The sequence below is a fragment of the Schistocerca serialis genome, chromosome 9 (assembly GCF_023864345.2).
Source record: "Schistocerca serialis cubense isolate TAMUIC-IGC-003099 chromosome 9, iqSchSeri2.2, whole genome shotgun sequence".
Classification (NCBI taxonomy): domain Eukaryota; kingdom Metazoa; phylum Arthropoda; class Insecta; order Orthoptera; family Acrididae; genus Schistocerca; species Schistocerca serialis.
In genome coordinates, this window is record NC_064646.1 from 297,255,310 (window position 1) to 297,275,775 (window position 20,466).

A 20,466-nucleotide genomic window follows, 5' to 3' on the forward strand; every position below is an offset into this window, starting at 1 on the left:
ACATACAGAAAACATAAACAGCCTACTTACATAGCCCCCATGCTCCCCACAAAAAATTTTTACAAATGGTGTTGGGCACTGGCCAATACAGATTTGACAAAAATTTTTCACAATTACAGTAACAAAGATATAAAATGCACACACTTACTAATATTATGTTGGTCAAAAGATCAAAATTTCTCACAGTCCATAAAGACAGTCCACATTGTTCATCACAGTAAAAATGCAGAATTTTTCTCAAAGTCCAAGCAGTAAAAGAAAATGCACATAGAAGTAGTGGATTTCCATGCAGTCTTGAAGAAGTAGTGTTGTCCTTCCAATGGAAAGACAGTGCTGACTCTCGACATGCAGACAGGTAATGGGCCACAACAGAGCAAACCCACAGCAGAGTCAGTCGAAATTTTGAAGAGTATTGATAGGTAGGTCATCACAGAACAGACCCACTGTAGTCCTTGTAGAGATAACGGTATTGGTGGGCCACCAGAGGTGCAGACCCACTGCAGTCCTTGTAGAAATGGCCAGCAGCCATCTGTTGCGACTGTGCAGGTGCACAATCACCATTGAAGAGTCTTGCGGATAATATAGCAAGTCCATAAACCACCACTTGTGCACTCACAAAGTTTCTGGAATTGTCCTTAGAACCAGCAATGCTGTTATCCAGTCCCTTGCTGAATCATTAACACACGTGCAAACACTATCAGTCCCTACTTCTCACATATTGTCCATATACTATGACCAACAGAAACGTGTGCAGTGAAATGTAACTAACAAGTTAATAATAAGATGAACTGGTGACAATTACAATTTTATAAATTTACAACATGAAAATACAATTACAAAGGTACAAAATACATCATTAAAAACATAATAATACAGAGAACATTTGTAGTACAGGCTTTACAAAAGAATAGAAATAAACATATACATCAGTGTTACAAAAATAGTGACATAAGTACATACATAAAATAATGAGAATAGTTTTCGAAACATTAATTTCACACATGAACATTGAAACAGAACAGAATTGTAAACAACTTTACAAAGAAAATAACATATTATTAATGCAACTTATATTTGAGGATAACAGTATTCCTCCTCATAGTGAATATAGCTTAGTATTAGAAGAGAAAAAAATTCTATGAAACAGTACACAGAGACAGGAAGAAAACAAATACTCAAGGGTACACAAACACATAATGGGATAACACCAATAGGAAAGGACAGGGTTCGTTTTCAGTGTAACATTTGGTACTGCAGTCCAACCCAAAACTTCATATATCTTTCTTCTTATTTCATCCTTTGTTTCCACCAAAAAAAATTCTAACTAAGCATGCTTTCTGTGTTTATATGTTCACACATTTCTTACCTCATTTTTATTTTCCATTATCTTACCTCATCATTTATTTCCAAGAAAATCCTACCTAAACCTGTTTTCTCAATGCATTTCTTCCAATTCATCGCAACTCATTCTCTTAGAGGCTACCCCCTCTTAAGCTAACTTAAATCTACTGAGCTCAGATGCTAAACTAAGGAACGAGGCAATGCAGCAGCACAAAACATGTAACACAAACAGCAATGACCAAAAAAATGCAGAGTGCAAAGCAAGCAGCAGTAAATCTAATTTACAGATAAAATGCAAAATTACAACTAATATGAGCCAATGTGCAGCAACATGAAAAATCAATGAGTAGTAAAATTGGCTTAGCAGAGTAATGTAATGTGAAATTTAGTAGCACTATGCCTGGCAAACAGCAACAGCAAATGCAATAACTTATATCTAAACATGACATAGCTCAAGCAGAAAAAATATTACAGTAAAAACAACAATGCAGATAAGGGAAATGTATAATCACATCTTAATGTCTAAGTAATTAAAGTGGTGCACCACAACAACTGATTGTAAAAAGAAATAGTACCATGTACTTGAAAAGAAAATTATAGATGCAGTTACTGGTATTAGTCCCTTCTTATTGTTCTTTCCTTTCCAAGTGCTCCTTTTTTAAAGAATGTGGATCATAAAATAATTATTTAATAGATCTGTTGACAGAAAGGGTTCACATTAGCAAATGCATTTCATTTTATAAAAGCAATGCTGCAACACAGCTGGAAAACAGATGTCAAATGAAATAAGCAACTACGAAAAGCAAAGTATAAAAATATCATTCAGTAGTCATGTGACATTTCAAGTTAGTAGAAATTCTCTCAACTCTCGTAGAAAGACGCTTGTCGTAATCAGGTGTGCAGATGTAAAAATATTTCCGAGGATAATGGCCTCCCCTTTTTTTTTGTTCTACCTGTGCCGCTGAAAAGGGCTCGCAATAATGGCTTTTTCTCCAGGCGTCTGACAGCTGGGTGCCCGCGACGCATTACGTGCAGGTGGTCACTTAACTTTCGTACGGAAATATTTACAGCTACAGTGACAGTCATATATACAAAATTTCACAGGTCGAGAATTTACTTTGCAAATGTGTAGAAACAAAATCCTATGAATATAACAGTGTCCAAAAAATGTTCAGTGGCATTGTGATACATTCACACATGATTCACACATGTCATAACTCTTAAAGTACGATTCTTGGTTTCCAACATCCTTTTTCACAAGTCAAGAGTCCCTACCCACTATTCATTACTCCTTACCTTATTACACATATACGTATCCATCGACACTCGTCAATATTTCGTCATTATAAATATGAAGCATATTCAAATAACTCATATAGTAGCCTCAGCCTATTAATCGTAAACATACCTCAGCAGCATAATACACATCGTCGTCGTAAAAATAACATCATAACACCTCAGTCAAATCTCAAAATCGTCGTAGCTTCCTCCAATAATTCCAAACCTAAAGAAAATTCTCTGCTCATGTCAAAAGTGTCATCTGCCTCAAACGTACTTTAAAAATCATGAATCCATACCAAATACATCATTCAAAGCTCTCATAGTATCACAATGGTTCCGAAAAAATATGAACAGTTCACACAGTACAGACAAAATACAATTTCATAACTGTGAAGTAATCCAACTCTGTAAATGCGTAAACATCTGTCACTGATGTAGTAAAAAGAATGTTTGTTTCTCTGTCAAATACTCAGATAGCTGTGTAATTCTGTGTTAGAGAAATATGGTACCGAAGTGTAAAGTTGTATAAGCAAATACCATATTAGCTAGGGTTCCTTGTGCTTGCCAAACACATGGTACACAAAGTAGGCGTGTACCCCCCTGAGGATTAATGTAATTATACCCTCAGGTGTTACAGATTACAGCAATGGAATGAAATGTATCACGGAAAACTTTCTTTGTAATTCAAAAATCTTTAAAAACAAATGTTTTCAGTATAAAATTGATCACTCAAATACGTGTACTGTAGCGCTAAACTGTGCGTCTTGTAACATAATCTCTGTGGAAGTGTCGTAGTTATCGTCCTCCGAAAGCTAAGTTCTGCAGAAGTCAATGTACTTACCTCATGATAAACAAAAGTGAAATGCTTTGCGTATAGATATCATAGTTATTATGGTTATTGGCGTGATGAAGAAAGTACTGTACAGTAACGTATTGTTGTGCCACAAAAAAAGGCTGTCTCATTGTTGCTATACCACAAAAGTTACTACTAAAACCTGTTTTACTTTCCAGAAGAATTCAGAAAAACTGTGCAGATATAAAACAGATACACCGCAAAAGCAACATTGTAAATTGTCACTCATTAGTAGCGTCGTGATAAAATCGTGTAGCTGTCACATAAACTAACCACTGTGTCCTCTGGTATCTCACAGAAAGTACTTTAAACCCAGAATGTATTTTCAAGTAAACCGAAATGTTGCATTAAAATCTCATTAGCAGTACCAGTATGTGTCCTAAGTATGTAAGCCTTATAGTCGTTACGTAATCGTGCAACAAACAAGCAAGAATGTACACACACAATAACACTGTGACGTCTGTTCACTATAACAATGCATTCGTCATTTCTGTTTAAATAAGTTCTCTTGGTTCTGGATTGGATATTTAACTTCAAACATTGTTGAATGTTAACAGATTCTAAGTCTGACAAAGCATATTAGTAATGTGAAGCGAAAAATTTTATGACAAAGACTAAGTTAAAAAGCAGATTATCTTTCAATAAACGGTTTTACATGTGAAATGTGGTGTAAACCTTTACTCTTCCTAGTACGCAGAGTTTCAACTTCAACGCAATTATCATGTGGTATACGTCGGATTCTGTAAGGTCCATTGTAAACTAGAAAGAATTTGTGACTCAAGTGTTTCTTCTTATGTGACAATGAATGAGCTTTAATGAGAACTTTCTGACCAATATACAACTTCTTTGCATTTGCTTTACCGTGTAGTTTTCTCCTTTTGTCTGCTGCAGATTTTATATTTTTAAGAGCCAAATCAATTATGTCTTTGTGTCGAAGTTTACGTGTATTTGGGAAAGGTACAAGCTCTCTGATTCTGTTCGGTGGTTCTTCATTCTTTAGTACAAGAGTAGGTGGTAAAGCAGTGGAATCATGAGGCATTTCATTCAGCACATTTTGAAATAAGTGTAAATATCTGTCCCAATGCTGATGCTTTCTGTGACAATAAAGTCTACAAAGCTTATTGATTTCTTTCATAATCCGTTCAGAGGGGTTACAATGTGGTGAGTACAATGAAATAAAAACAGGTTTGATTTTATGGTTGCGAAGCATGCGTGACCAAACAGCAGATCTGAATTGCGGTCCGTTATCTGAAATGACTTTGCTAACGTGTCCAACTTCACGTAAGAAATTTTTAACAAAGGCGTTGGATACAGACCGTCCAGTGGCTTTACGTAACGGTGTGAAAGAAACAAATTTTGAAGTAAGTTCAACAGCGACTAGAACGTACGAAAATCCATTAGATGTTCTGACAAGCGGTCCCAAGAGATCAACAGCAGCAAATTCTTTTAATTTAGAAGGAATGATAGGAAACAACGGAGCACGATGTGAGACAGTAGATGGTTTCGCCTTTTGACAAAGTTTACAAATAGACAAGACTCTTCGAATTCGCTTTTCCATATTGTTAAAATAACAAGTCGTTCGAAGAATATGATAACATTTTCGTGGACCAAAATGTGCGTAGCTGAAATGAATGTACCAAATGAGCTTATTAACAAAATCGTCAGGAATGCAAAGTACCCATAGCTTGTCATCAACAGTGCAGCGTTTGAACAGTATGTTGTTTCTAACCAGATAATAATGCCGAATCTGTGTGTGTGTCCTTTCATGAAATTTGCTCTTGATGTCTTTCCAAATCGGATCTTTATCTTGTTCATGAGCAATGTCCTTTAAAGATGTGGTGATGAAGTTTTCAAAGGCGACTTTCTGAATGTAAAGAATACTGAAATTTTTCTCGAGGTTGCCTTCTGTGGTACTTTTCTCAAGCCCAGCCGGTGCGCGTGACAGTGCGTCCGCAACAATGTTCTCCTTGCCGGGAATGTAGACTATTGTGAAGCGGAATTCTTGCAGAAACAATGCCCAACGTTTTAACCTGTCATGATTTAATTTTGAAGACATAAGAAATTGTAATGCACGATGATCACTGTATACTTTTACGTGCTTACCAGAAAGAAAGAAACGGAATTTGTTAAATGCCCAAACGATAGCTAAAGCTTCTAATTCAGTAACGGAATAATTTTTTTCAGATTTTGTTAGCACTCGGCTAGCAAAAGCAATGGTTTTCTGAATGGTAGTGTCATTTTCTATGGCTTCTTGAAATAAATGGGCACCAAGACCGACTTTAGAAGAATCCGTGCTAAGGCAGAAATCTTGTGACAGATCTGGATGAGCTAAGATTGGCGCGTGAAGTAACGCTTCTTTCAAAGAATTGAATTCCAACTGTGCTTGTTCGTCCCAGTTCCAAATAGTATTTTTTCCAGTGAGAGAACAAAGTTTTGGTGTAGCTAGAATTTGCATATTCAGAAAACGACGGTAAAAATTTACGAGACCTAGAAAACTGCGGACTTGTCTTTTTGTGGATGGCACTGGAATGGCTCTGATTGCTTCTAACTTTTCAGGATCCGGCTGAATGCCTTCAGAAGAAATAATATGTCCCAAAAACTTCACCTTTGTCCTACCGAATTCAGACTTTTCCAAGTTAACTGTAATTCCAGATTCTGCAAAAATATGTAACACGCTGTTGAGGATGCGATTATGTTGTTCCCATGAGGCTTCTGCTATCAGAATATCGTCTACATATAAGGTGATGTGACGTTTTAAGAACTCAGGTAATATGGAATTTAACCCACGAATGAATGCTGCCGAAGAAATGTTCAAACCAAAAGGAAGTTTCCGAAACTGATAACAAACGCCGAAACAAAGGAAAGCTGTGTATTTTCTACATTCTGGATGAAGTTCGATCTGATAAAAGCTGGATCTGAGATCAATGGAAGACAACACTTTTACACCATTAAAATTTTGAAGAAGTTCTTCTATCGTCTGCGGCCTGTCTGTTTCAGGAATAATGATAGTATTGATTTGTCTCGAATCTAAGACAAGTCTGATCGATCCATTTTTCTTTTCAACAACATGTAATGGATTGTTGTATGAGCTTACTGCAGGCTCAATAATGCCCTCGTCAAGCATAGATTGTATTTCTGTTCTAACACGGTCCCTATAATGTGCTGGAATTACATATGGTCTAACACAAAATTTAGTATGCTCACGAACACGAAATTGGTATTGAAATCCCTTGATTGTTCCTGTTTTGTGAGTAAAAACTGTGGAATGTGCTTGTAAAATCTCAAAAAGGTCCTGCCTATCAGTGTCATTACAATTCTCAATTGTTTGAATTTTATTCTGAATTAACTTATTAGTGTCAAATGCGCCGTCGATATCATCCCTGTCAGTACTTGCAGAGTGATTGTTAGTGTCTAGTTCCGTAGAAAATTCCGAACTGTTGTCTAACAGAACGTAAAGCCGATTAATTTCCTCATCATGGTTTGAGAGCCAATCTTCAAATTTCAAAGCTATTGACTTACCTTCTTTTTCTAAAGTTATTTCAGCATCGTGAAAGTTTAAGATTGCTTTGTATTCATTCAAAAAGTCTACTCCCAGTATAATTTCCGTCGACAATAATGGAACAATAAGAAAGTTCATAGAGAAGCTGTTGCTTTGACAAAAGAATTCTAAGTTGGTTTGTTGGCGTACATCTACACTTTTTCCAAAGATTGCACCTTGTAATTTAATCTTACGTAACGGAAGTGTGGGGCAATCGTTCGATTTGTTGCATTTGCTAAAGGCTGTTTCACTGATTACTGAAATGGGACTGCCAGAGTCAAGTACTGCCGTAAATTTTACGTCATTTACTGTAATGCAAATCACAGGATATGCCACGTTGTTATGTTTTACGTCGTGTTCTTGGAGTAAGATGTCCCTAATATCTTCCATTTTTACGTAATTACTAGCTACGGCAGCTGCGTCGTTAGTGTCATAAGAACGTTTTGTGGCTGCCAGCGGTGTGAGTCATTGCCTATTGTCTCTTTGTTGGCGCGCGTCGTTATTGGGGTTTGGAGACCTAACTTCTACAAATTCACCGTGACGAGAGGGCCCTGCTCTGTTTGAATCCCGCCAGTTCTGATGCAATTCAGGTCTGTCGTTACGATCATATCGTCTGTCGTCATGTCGGTAGATTCCATAGTTTCTTTCTTGTCGGTCACATGGTGGAGAATTTCTCCCTGAATCGTAACTGCGCGCTGGTCCGTTGCGTCTAAAGTTATTCTGTCTCCCTTGATAGTATTTATTTTGGTTCCCATATTGTCTGTTTCTCTGATTGTCTCTGTGGTGGTCATTACCACGGAGAGGTGATCTTTCCCTGTAGTTATTACTACTCTGCCAACGGTTGTCATACGGGTGGTGTCTGTTTTGGTCACGATTTGCGTTGTAAGAATAGCCTTGTCGTGTCCAGTTATTGTTTCTGTCGTCACGGAATTGTGACGTATGTGACCTGTAGTGATTGTTTTCCTGTTTTCGCATCCGGCGGCTGTCAGTGTCAATTTCTAATTCTTGTAAGAGTCCCTGAAATGCTTCAATGTCGTCTTTGCAACGTCCTGCTAAAATAATATGTCGTAAATGTTCAGGCAATTTGAGTAAGCAAATGCGGATGAGTTCTGAGGGGCTGTATGGGTTTGAAAGATACTGATTCTTATGCAACATGTCTTCAAAATATTTCACAAGACTGGAGAATTCAGATTGTTCGAAATGTTTCATCATTATCATACCATGTTTTACCCGGTCTTGTGTGGCTTGAGACCAATATGCTGAGAGGAAGGCATGGTAAAATTCTCCTTCACTGTGGCAATCGTGAATGACCGACCGCATTCTTACAGCTGGTTCATTCTCTAAGTAGCCACACATAAATTCTAATCTGTGCTCTAATGACCAGTTGGGAGGAAAACAATGAGAGAATTGATGGAGCCATGCTTGTGGATGAATGTCGTTCCCAGAATTCTTAAATGTTTTGAATTTACGTGTAGTAATGAACAGCTTATAGTCAAAGTCATCATGTCGGCGAGTCGCATATCGGTCATTGTTATGTCGTTTCGGCGGTTCCATTTCAAAATTCGGTGCACCTTGCCAATTTCTTTCATAACTTCCGAAGTGTCCTGTGTTATTATTTTGTGGTTGTTCCGTATTTCTAAGTCCCTCTTCCCGTATTGGGGCCCGAGTATCCTCTGAAATACGTAATTCTTGTATTAACTGTGTCAGCTGATCTTGTACTTCCCGGATTTCTCTTTGGTGTTGCGTATTAATCTGATTCTGATTTTGTTTGAATTTCCTAATTTGTTCGCTCTGTTCTGTGTCATTAAAGGCTACCGGTTTTGCGTCATTCAGATTATCATCTACCTTCGTAGATAAATTATTTAGCTGATCCGAAAGTTCAACTACTTTCTCTGATAATGAACACATTTCCTCAGTGTGTTTTTCTGAACCAAGTTTCAGAGTGTCCATTTGTGTTGAAATCGAATCTACTGTGTCCTTTAAGTTATCCTGAGTTTTTGCAAGTTGCGTAACCGAATCGGTAGATGCAACTGAGTCAAATTTAGCTTGCAAGGTCTCATGATTTTCATGAACAATAATTTGCAGTTCTTTTATGGCTGCTTCGTGATTCTGTAATGCATTTTCATGCCGCGAAAAAATAGGTTGAAAATGCTCACAAATTTGTGTTTTTACGTCATTACAGACTTTTTGACATTTCGATTCAATGTTATGTAACTCAGTAGTTAAATCTTCACGCGTTTGTTCAAGAGTTTGTTCCAATGAGTCTAACTGTTGCTGTGTTTGTCTCTGATGTTGTTCCATTGTGTCTAACTTTTTAAGATTTTGTTCCACTGTGTCTAACTTTTTAAGATTTTGTCCCATTTGTTTCTGATTTTGTTCAAGTGTTGTGTCTAACTTTTGTAGCTTTTGTCCCATTTGTTGCATTAACTGTAATAACAATGCACTGGTGTCTGAAACATGTTCCTCAGTGCTTTTCGGCAGTGAAGTTGCACCGGCAACATTCACATTTTGACAAGCAGAAAATGTGTCTTGACTCATTTGAGAAAACGGTGAGAACCCAAAACCTGAGTCTACAGTATTCGCAAAATTGTGTCCTGTCATTCCCGATTCCTGAGGCAAGCTGTTGCCGACCGATCGATCGATAATGCGTCCCTCTTCACTAATTGTTTCACTGTCCACGCCATTGTTTGCCGCCTGCTCCATTTCCCTATGAACAGTTACCAAATTACTACTTTGAACATCAGTTAATTCATTACTCGGTGGCGCTAACACACTGCTTTCATTTTCACTGTCATTTCTCAGTTTACTTTGGAGCCTAGTATTACGTTTTTCACACGCCATTATTGTCACAGTATTTCACACGACAACACAGAAAAACATAATTTGAAGATAAGAAATAAGAGAACACATTAAAATAGCACTGAAAATAATATCTAGTTAATTACCAGCGCAGCTGCGAAATCCTTGGTGCAAATCTACATGCATGCCACAACTGTTTTACTGTACAACAATGAAAGACTGCAACTACAAAGGAGATTTTCTCTACAATTACGCGCTAGCAATAAACAAAATCTACACTAATTACACAAACTACAACAGAAAAATCAGAAGATTCCAGTGAGGTATCCTAGGCTAAGGGTCGACATATGAAACGTCCCCTTTGAACAATTCTACAAGACTGTGCTTAAACTGACACACAATATTTTTAGCGCAACGCAATCTGACTTTCAAAATTTCCTACTAAAGAATGGCCCTGACAAACATTTAACTATACCTTTCACAAATCACTTACCTCACAAAAATCTTCGCTGCTCAAGCTACTGCAATACAGCGAGCGCCACTACTGCCAGCTAAATAAAAGATTCAAACTACTGAAGGCACTAACTACTGGTAGGGATAGTTAGCAAATGAAAGATATTAATAGAGAACAAACAATGTATTTACCTTGATATCATCATATATAAATATATCAGTTCATGAAAAATTACAAAACTCCGCCATCTCTCTCCCCACATCCACCATTGCTGGCGGCTCACCTCCAACTGCGCAACGCTACGCGCTGTTCACATCCAGCTGCCGCTGCCCAACACTACAATGGCAGACAACAATGCAAACTAGCCACAGACTGCACACAGCACAGCCAGTGATTTCATTCTGAGCGCTACGTAACGTTGCCAATAAGAAAACATAAACAGCCTACTTACATAGAGAAAACATAAACAGCCTACTTATATAGAGAAAACATAAACAGTCTACTTACATAGAGAAAACATAAACAGCCTACTTACATAGAGAAAACATAAACAGCCTACTTACATACAGAAAACATAAACAGCCTACTTACAGTTCAAATGGCTCTGAGCACTATGGGACTCAACATCTGAGGTCATCAGTCCCCTAGAACTTAGAACTACTTAAACCTAACTAACCTAAGGACATCACACACATCCATGCCCGAGGCAGGATTCGAACCTGCGACCGTAGCAGTCACGCGGTTCCGGACTGAAGTGCCTAGAACCGCACGGCCACCGCGGCCGGCTATATTGTGAAGGATTACTTTAGTTATTTCTCATTTTTAAAATCAAAAGCAATCTCAAATGTTATTTAAGAAGAGTCTCCGTGTTTTGGTGGCTTAATGATAAAGTGGCAGGCTATGGATACCAAAGACTCCTCTTCGATATCCGGTCACTTGTTTTATCGTCTGGCAATGTTTGTCAATGTGAAAAATGTCGAGTTACACAGTTCTGCAGATTCCCCAGTTAAACGCTAGGTTCCCCTAATTTCAAGCGGCCCGCCAAAGACGGTGTCACGAAATGTGTTCTTCATTTGGTTTTCTAAAACCCAACAAGAGAGCGGTATAAAAATTGAACATGGTACTGTAGTAAGGATCGCAGCATAGCCAAAGAGTGAGTGCACTATCGTCTACCCTAAGAGAACAAATGACACTAATTGTATCTGGCGTCTCTCTTGGATTTGCGTGCAACGGCCTGATTGGCTAACTGCAGCGCTAATTAAATGGGAAACGGGACAACGTCTAGAATTCGTTTCTTAACAATTATTTCTCAGAACAAGCTACCCTTCATCACCCTCATAAGCTTTTTAGGCTGTTTCTGATCACCCTGTATAAAGAATGCAAAGCACAGGTAATTATGCAAAGTAATTAAAAGAAAGTTTATACAAGGGTACAGTATTCACCGTTATATATATATATATATATATATATATATATATATATATATATAATTCTGAATAATATTTTTGTCTTCCGACAATTCAAGGCTGATAAAAATTGAACAAAGCATTCAGAAATAAAAATGGTCAGAGATGTCATTCTAAAACTAAATACATGTTGATGGCTCTAGAATTGGTTTTATAAAGGAAGAAACTGGAAAAGAGAACATGTTATAGATCCTCAAATATTCTGATTAGATAGTGGAGATAGTTGTTGTATATCCGAAACCGGCAATTCTGTTCAAAAAACTTTGCGGTCGGGACAGGTAAATAAAAAATTATGTCATATAGATAAGGCACACCTGAAGAACTTGTGGATTGTCTTTCTCTTTGAAATGAGTCCATCATCAAGGCTGGAGCTTATGTAACATGGTATTCGCGTGATGTCCTCTGGGAGCGACTTAAATCGTTGTGATGTGCTTATCTAGGTACACATTCTGATGAATATGTCTCGCAAGATAAAATTAGAACTCAAAGGACGAAACCTTGTTTGTTTTAATTACGCTAGCTGATGGATAGAAATACAAGACTTTTCGAGAATCAAATGGGTGGCAGTGTGCATCCTACACCACCATATGGACTTCATCAGTCTCATAAATGACTTCCGAAATAACAATGTTATTTCTTGGAATCACTACAAATGTAACGATCCTTTTCGTACGTGCGAGTTGACGGAGAGTTCGTTGCTGTCCACAACAATGCGGAAGACGTGCGCTAAAGGCCAAGGTTCGTGGTCCGGGCGCCTAACAGCGAGGCCATTCTGAAGATGTAACGCGCTTCGGACGTCCCCCAACAATGGGCCGCTAACAGGCGTCAAACAGCTGCGACCAGTAAGACAATCAGCAAGCAGCGTCCTTGGCGCACCTTCCGTGGTGGTGTTCGTTAAATGTCAGTAGCCGACGCCGCCCGCAGCTCTGCTGTTAGACGTGACTTCTGATACAGAAGGCAGGATGTCTCACCTCTGAATCATCTGACAGGGGTTTTAATCATTCCAGCTAGTTTAAAGCCGATACAGCCCATCTCTGCTGAAGCAAACTACGGATTTCATATCAGGGAAATTCTCTCAATGAACCCTACACTCAGTGGTGGAAAACACTCTGTTGTAAAGTCTCTTGACGCATTGAAATTCGGTACAGGGCCAGACAGGATCTACCAGGACGGTTGCAGGCAGGACAGACGTACGCTGGAGCCTCATTTATCCTGCCCTCTCTCTGCGGTTCTCCGGTTCGTCAGAATAGAGTATTCGATTACTTAAAGAGACAAATTGATGTAGAAAAGAACTGTGTATATTTTTATAAAGTGAGACTTTAACTATATCCAAATTAATTCCCACCAATATTAACACACTTGACGCAACAATGAAGTAGCTTTTTGAACGCATGATACAAAGGAGTCTTTGTCTTATTGTTCGAGCCCCTTTCATACAAATTGTTTGGTCTGCTCGTTGTTGCTGGCCTTTTTCCAAGTAATGCCTCCCTCACAGGCCGTGAAGGCCAAAGGTACCGACTGGCCGCCGTGTCATCCTCAGCCCACAGGCGTCACTGGATGCGGATATGGAGGGGCACGTTGTCAGCACAGCGCTCTCCCGGTCGTATATCAGTTTCCGAGACCGGAGCCGCTACTTCTCAATCAAGGAGCTCCTCAGTTTGCCTCACAAGGGCTGAGTGCAGCCCGCTTGTCAACGGACCAGATGTTCACGCATCCAAGTGCTAGCCCAGCCCGGTAGCATTTAACTTCGGTGATGTGACGAAATGAAAATTCGAGGGAGCTAAATCTGTCCCGCAGCGAGGGTGGTTTCTTGGGTCAGCCGGACGGTGTGAGGGCGAGCCTTCTCGTGTAGCAATATCATGCCGTTTCGTTGACATCTGCCATGTTTTTCTCTCAGTGCTGGTTTTTCTTCGCTCACTTGCAATTCGGAGTAGCAGGCACTGTCTATTGTACGCTTATATTCAAATCGAAAAAGAAGATGTCTTGAGCATTCCAGATACCGTCAACATGACTTTTCCAGCTCATACTTCTGAATTTCTTTCGGACAGGTGAGCTGCCGTGCTTACATTCCATACTTTGTCTTTAGGTCCTTGGTTCAAAATGGTGAACCCAAATTTCATCATAAGTTAAAAATCTTGATTGTAAACGGATAACCTTCCCTTTCACAGAGCTCTTTCAAGTCAGTCAACACTCTGAGTCTTGTTTCCTTGTGTTGTTGCGTTATCTCTTTCAGGACCCATCATGCAACATTTTTTTCTGTGTTTGAGCTTGTTACGAACTGTGCGAACACCTACAGCAGCTGTTTCTTCTATGTGAGCAATTGGGACACGCCTGTCTTCACGAATAATGTTGTCAATACTGGTTTCAAAAAAAGCAGCTTACACTTCAGCTGACCGGCTGTACGTTGCTCATCAGTCACTGATGTTCAACCGTTTTTGAATTACTGTACCACTCATAAAAATTTCCGCACTTTATGCAACGTTCACCATACTGTAAAATAATTCGAAAAAAGATTTTAACCGGTTTTTCACTTTCAGAATGCAATAAACGAATTGCTGAACGTTGTTCGACTAATATGGAAGCTTCAAGAGCATACGCGAACGTTAAATGCAGTACTGAGGTTATAAACAAAACAGTTTTTATCTATTAGCTGTTCTCAACCTATCCCAGTGACGCCAACATAAAGTCATGAAAGCAAGAAACTTCCCCTCGAAACGTTTCATTTCTCTAATACATCAATTTGTCTCTTGAGTTACTGAATGTCCCTCCAAATAAGGGCAATAATCTATGACAGTAAATTAATTCAGCCAGTCGTCATACACAGATCCTGGTGCGGAATCAGTCAACAAGATACGGCCTACACACTCCCTAGATGGAGGTAAGGAAGGAAGAAATAAAGGTCAGGGGATAGCAGGCCGTCAAATGTACGGTCATTAAACATGGAGTTCAAGCTAAGATTGTGTAGGAGTGCTGAAGTAAATCAGTTATTTTTCTTTCAAATGAACATACCCCGAATTTGTATGAAGCTATTTACGAATGCAACTGAAATCTAAATCTGGATATCAGGACGCAGATTTGAAGTCCAATCCTGCCGAATTTAAGTCCAGAGTCTATAACTCTCCAGCTCCGACCACGAAGAAGAGTTTAATCGGTAAAGGAAATTATTTGAGAATGAAGACATGTAGACTCATACTTAGCTGACAGAGTAACAGGCTACCAATTTATAATTCACAACTATATGAATATTAAATGTGATTTGAGACTTTCTCGGCGTATTCCATTCGTGAAATCTTCTCGGGTGATCAGCCGAGTAAAGGCGTCGTCTTCTCGCAACGTTTCGAAGGGTTTCGTACCCATCATCTTCAAGCGAAGTGTCGAGATGCTGTGTTGCGCGGTCCTATAAAGGCTCCTGGACCAGTGACTGATTCCGGGCGCCGACCAATCAGGTACCTGCGGAATCGGCCGCCGCGCCAGTGGTGGAGGGTTCGCGGCGCGGACCGGGCGTCGAGTCCCTGCCGGTTCCTAACACGTCTGTGGCCGCTACCGTCTTCGTGCCGGAGCGTTCTCTTCTAATTTTAGTTATTGCGGGATTCCAAGCTGTACTAAGTTGGAAACCAGTGTCTCGATTGATCAGGTTGCTGTTCAACCGAATTTCTACAGCCTCTTTGAAAACTGAATCCCAAAATCCTTTAGCGTCACACAGCTTCTTAGTACCCTCAAAGAGGAAGGTGTGTCCTTCGTTAAGGCTATGTTCCGCTACCGCCGATTTTTCTGTCTGACCAAGGCGTACATTTCTAATGTGTTCCGAGCGCCTCTGCGTGATGCAGCGCTGCGTTTGTCCGATGTATTTCGTACCACATTCACATTCAATACTGTATACGCCCGGAGTCTGCAGTCCTAGGTGGTCTTTGACTGAGCCAAGTATGTCCTTAATTTTACTTGGGGCATGAAAAATTGTCTTGATGTTGTGTTTCTCCAGAATGCGGGCAATCTTGGCTGTTGGCGGTCCCGCGTATGGTAGAAATGCCAGGCATCTGGTCTCATCTTCTTCTTCTGGTGTGTCTACCTTCCTGCTCTTGTGTAGGGCGCGCGAGATTTGCGTCTCATTATAACCGTTGCTGCGGAAGGTCTTCCTTAGGTGTTGTAACTCTGCAGGTAGGCTGTCATCATCACAGATAGACTTGGCCCTGTGCACAAGTGTGTTAAGCACTGAGTTGCGTTGTGCTGGGTGGTGGCAACTCTGTGCATGAAGGTATAAATCCGTATGTGTCTTCTTCCTGTACACAGCGTGACCCAAGGTGCCATCAGGGTGCCTCTTGATTAGAATGTCAAGGAAGGGCAAGCTTCCGTTTTCTTCCACCTCCATGGTGAATTGTATGTTGCTGTGTATGCTGTTGAGATGTCGCAGGAAGTCTTGCAGGTTCTCTCTGCCATGTGGCCACACGACAAAAGTGTCATCCACATATCTGTAGAAGGCTTTAGGTTTCAATGGGGCGGTGTCCAGGGCTATGTCTTCAAAGTGCTCCATGTAAAGATTAGCGATGCCTGGAGCTAAGGGGGACCCCATGGCTACACCATCCACTTGTTCATAAAATTTGCCTCCACACTTGAAGTAGGTGTTTGTTAACACATGCCGGAACAGCTTTATTGTGTCCTCACTAAAGCGTGTTTCGAGCAGCGCTAGGGAGTCTTCCAGCGGTACTCGTGTGAAGAGTGAGGTGACGTCAAAGCTGACAAGAAGATCTTCTTTATCCAGGCGAAAGCCTTGTCGTACCTTCACAAACTCCGCCGAGTTCTTGACATGGTGCTCACAGTGACCCACGATCGGTTTGAGCAGTTGTGCTAGGTACTTGGCTAAACCATATGTCGGTGAGTTGATGGTGCTCACTATGGGTCGCAATGGAACTCCGTCTTTGTGGATCTTAGGGAGCCCATATAGCCGTGGTGGTGCCGGTGCTCTGGGGTACAGCTGCCTGATGACGTCCTTTTCCAGTCCAGAGTCATTGAGCAAGGCGATGGTCTTGCGAGTCACGGAAGCTGTCGTGTCCTTGTCCAGTTGCTTGTAGGCAGTATCTTGTAGCAGTGAGTTTATCTTCTGCCAATAATCTTCTTTCCTCAGTATCACCGTGGCATTGCCTTTGTCAGCAGCTAGAACGACAGTGTCCTCATCCTCACGTAGGGCCTTAAGAGCCTTCCATTCAGCAGACGTTATGTTGTTCTTGGGCATTTTTGCCTTCTCCAGGACCCTGCACGTCTCTCTCCTAACTTCCTCAGCTGCCTCCGTAGGGAGGCCGCGCACGGCTTGCTCGATGCTGCTGATAATGTCTCGCTTAGGTAGTGTCCTGGGTACTGGAGCAAAATTAAGTCCTCTCGACAGCACTGATATTGTGGTCTCGTCCAGTTCTTTGCCTGCCAGATTGATGACAGTCTTGGCATTGGTTGTGTGGTCGGCATGTTGCCGGGCTCCAGACAGTCTGGTGAACTTGCCACATTGTTTTTCCGTGGCTTTTCTCTTGTGGATCTCACTGCTTGCATATGTGTTTCCGTCGATCCACTCCCATGTGTGTGGTGGGAGATAGGATGCCAATCGAAGGTGTTGAGTAAGCAGCATCCTTGCGTTCTTATCTAACTCCTGCCTGGTGACCCGTATGTGTTCGCGCACCAGGGCCGCACCGGCTCGTTGTAGTATGCGTCTGGATCTTGTCGTGCTCACAGGGTGTCGCAAGTTGGCAAATTTCGGCAACACTTCTTTATCTCGACACCGTTGTAAGAAGGCCAGTCTGCTAAGCAGCTTGCCCGTCTTGAGTCGTAGTTTCTGTAGCATCTGGTAGCTGCGATGGATATCCTCCCCGTAGAGGTATGTTAAATGTGATTTGAGACTTTCTCGGCGTATTCCATTCGTGAAATCTTCTCGGGTGATCAGCCGAGTAAAGGCGTCGTCTTCTCGCAACGTTTCGAAGGGTTTCGTACCCATCATCTTCAAGCGAAGTGTCGAGATGCTGCTGCTGCTGCTTTCATCTAATACTTTCCCCTCTTTGGGGAAGTGTGGGGGGGGGGGGGGGGGAGTTTGTAGCCGTTTGGCTTTTACTCCCCTGTGTACATGTGTGTGTGATTTTTCTATATATTTTTGGTGTCTGTGATTTGTGATGAATTGTTGTGAGTGTGTCTGGGACTTGCCTGAGGTAGGCGAGATGATTTGTGATATATGGGAAGGAACTGGCTTAGGGATTGGGTATTGGGATTTTTCTCTTCGACTTAATCGTCGAAGATCGTCATAGGGCGCTTGTGTTTATCACGGGACATGTCATACCGACCTAGGGAGTGGATGAGTTCATTTCCGGATCTGGAAGTACCTTCATAGAAGGCCCTTGCCAGATCCTGGAAACGCTCTCTCAGGAGTGGGATTTCGGCTGCGGCGTGCAGGTCGTCTATGGGGAATCCGAGTGGTAGATGCAGTGCCCTTCTGAGGGCGCGGTTTTGCAGCCTCTGGAGTTTGTCCAGGTGCTGCTTTGCCGCGTATCCCCAGACAGGGCACGCATACTCCATTACCGGCCGGATCAGGGCCTGGTATACATTTACTGCTACTGGGCAAGGAAGGGAGCTGTTTGTGTTCAGGATAGGGTATAGGATGGACATTCTGGCGCAGACCTTCCTGTGGACCTCGTCTATGTGGGGTTTCCACGTAAGACGAGAGCCCAAGGTTACGCCAAGGTACTTGGCGGTTCTGCGCCAGGGGAGTTGGGTTCCATTTAGGTGGAGGCGGAGGGGGGGACGTTGAGGAGGTTCGCGCCTTCCGAGCCTGCGGGTAATCAGCATTGCCTGCGTCTTCTCGGAGTTGATCGTGATGCGCCAGCGACGGGCCCAAGTTTCTGTGTCATCTAAAACCCTTTGTAGCCTACGGATGACCAGGTCCTTGTTCGCATTTCTCGTGTAGAAGGCTGTATCGCCAGCGTATTGTGCAGTGTGCACCAGGGGGGCCGTCGGAGTATCCGCAGTGTACAAACTGTACAATACGGGCCCCAGGACAGATCCCTGTGGCACCCCGGCACGAATACGCCTTCTGGTGGAGGTGGCAGTTTCTACTTTGACGGAGAAAGTCCTATTCGTGAGATAGCTCTTAATGAGCTGAACTATGCTCCCGGGAAACCCTTGTGTGTACAACTTGTAGAGTAGCCCTCTATGCCAGACTGAATCAAAGGCTTTGGCTACGTCTAGTAGCACTATCCCGCAGTAGCCTCTGTGGTTGAAGCCCTCTGTGGCTGCTTCAACCATTCTCATGACCTGTTGTGGGGCAGAGTGGTTCTGCCGGAACCCAAATTGGAAATCCGGCAGAATTTGCTCTCTGGTAATATGTTGTTGTATGGGTCTTAGCAGGAGGCGCTCATAGATCTTGCTGAGTGTTGGCAAGAGGCTAATCGGCCTGTAGTGCTGCGGGAATAGAGGGTCTTTCCCTAGTTTGTGTATCGCGACCACTTCCGCATGTTTCCAGCAAGCTGGGAACTCGCGGCAACGAGTAATCTCGTTGAGGACGTTCGCGAGGTGTGTGATCGCGGTGGGTGGGAGTTTTTTGACCAACTGATTTGTGACACTGTCGTGCCCTGGCGCCTTTTTTGTAGGGAGGGACCTGATTACTCTTGCCACGTCCTCGGGGGCAAAAAGTATGGGTTCGTCCTCTGGGTCCTCCTCACCATTGAGGAAGACGGCCAGTTGACGACTGACTACCTCTTCATGCTCTTCATCCTGGGGTTCTGCCGTTTGAAACTGCTTCTCGAAGGAGTCGGCGAGGGCGTTGGCCTTCTCAGCATGGCTGTAGACCAGTCCCCGCTCGCCGTGCAGTGGCGGCATCCTAGCGCGTCTTTTCGTGAATTGTTAGGTTGCTTGCCAAAGTGTATGATCGTCTACTTTGAGAGCTGTGAGGCGGTTTTACCATTGCTGGTTTCTGTGCTCATTGAGCGCTACCTTCAGTTCTCTCTGTAGACGATTGAGCAGCCTCCTGGTGGCCTGATTTCTGGTGATCTTCCACTCTTTTGCCACTCTGTTCTTGTGACGGATTTGAGCTAGCAAGTGTTCCGGGAGCTGTATTTGCGGTGGAGGGCCATCCCTTTGTGGTGGGGTGGCCTCTTCCGCTGCCTGCAAGATGGTGCCTGTCAAGTCTAGTAGCGCTTGTTCAACTGTTTCGGCAGTAGGTGGCGGAGCGCGAGCGATATCAGAGGCGTCAGTTTCTTGGTATCGCTCCCAGTCTGTGCGTTTGTGAGACGTATGGTACCGTGGGAGTGCTACCCATTCTCCCACATCGACTTCTAGAATCACTGGGTTGTGGTCGGAGGACATTCTGTTGATTGTCCTTGCGGTCACAAATCCTGCGATCCTCCTAGTGAGAGCTATGTCTAACACATCGGGCCTGCTTGCGTTTTTCGGAAAATGTGTGGGCTCGACTGGACCCCATGTTTCGAAGTGGTGGGTGCGCGCTAGTTGTTGCAGTTTGGCGCCTGCTCTGGAGGTTACTCTAGAATTCCAGTCAGGGTGTTTGGCATTGAAGTCTCCCCCTATTACGAGTTTGCCTTCAATTTGCCCTAGAGCAGCTATGTCTCCCTCATCTATCTCGTCATGTGGGGGTCGGTAGACTGCAACAATTGTTAGGGGTCCGGTGGCAGTGGTTACTTCCACCGCCACTGCTTCGATTTTATTGGTAGCTGGTAAGAATACCTGGTGGTGGGGGATCCCTCTTTTTATG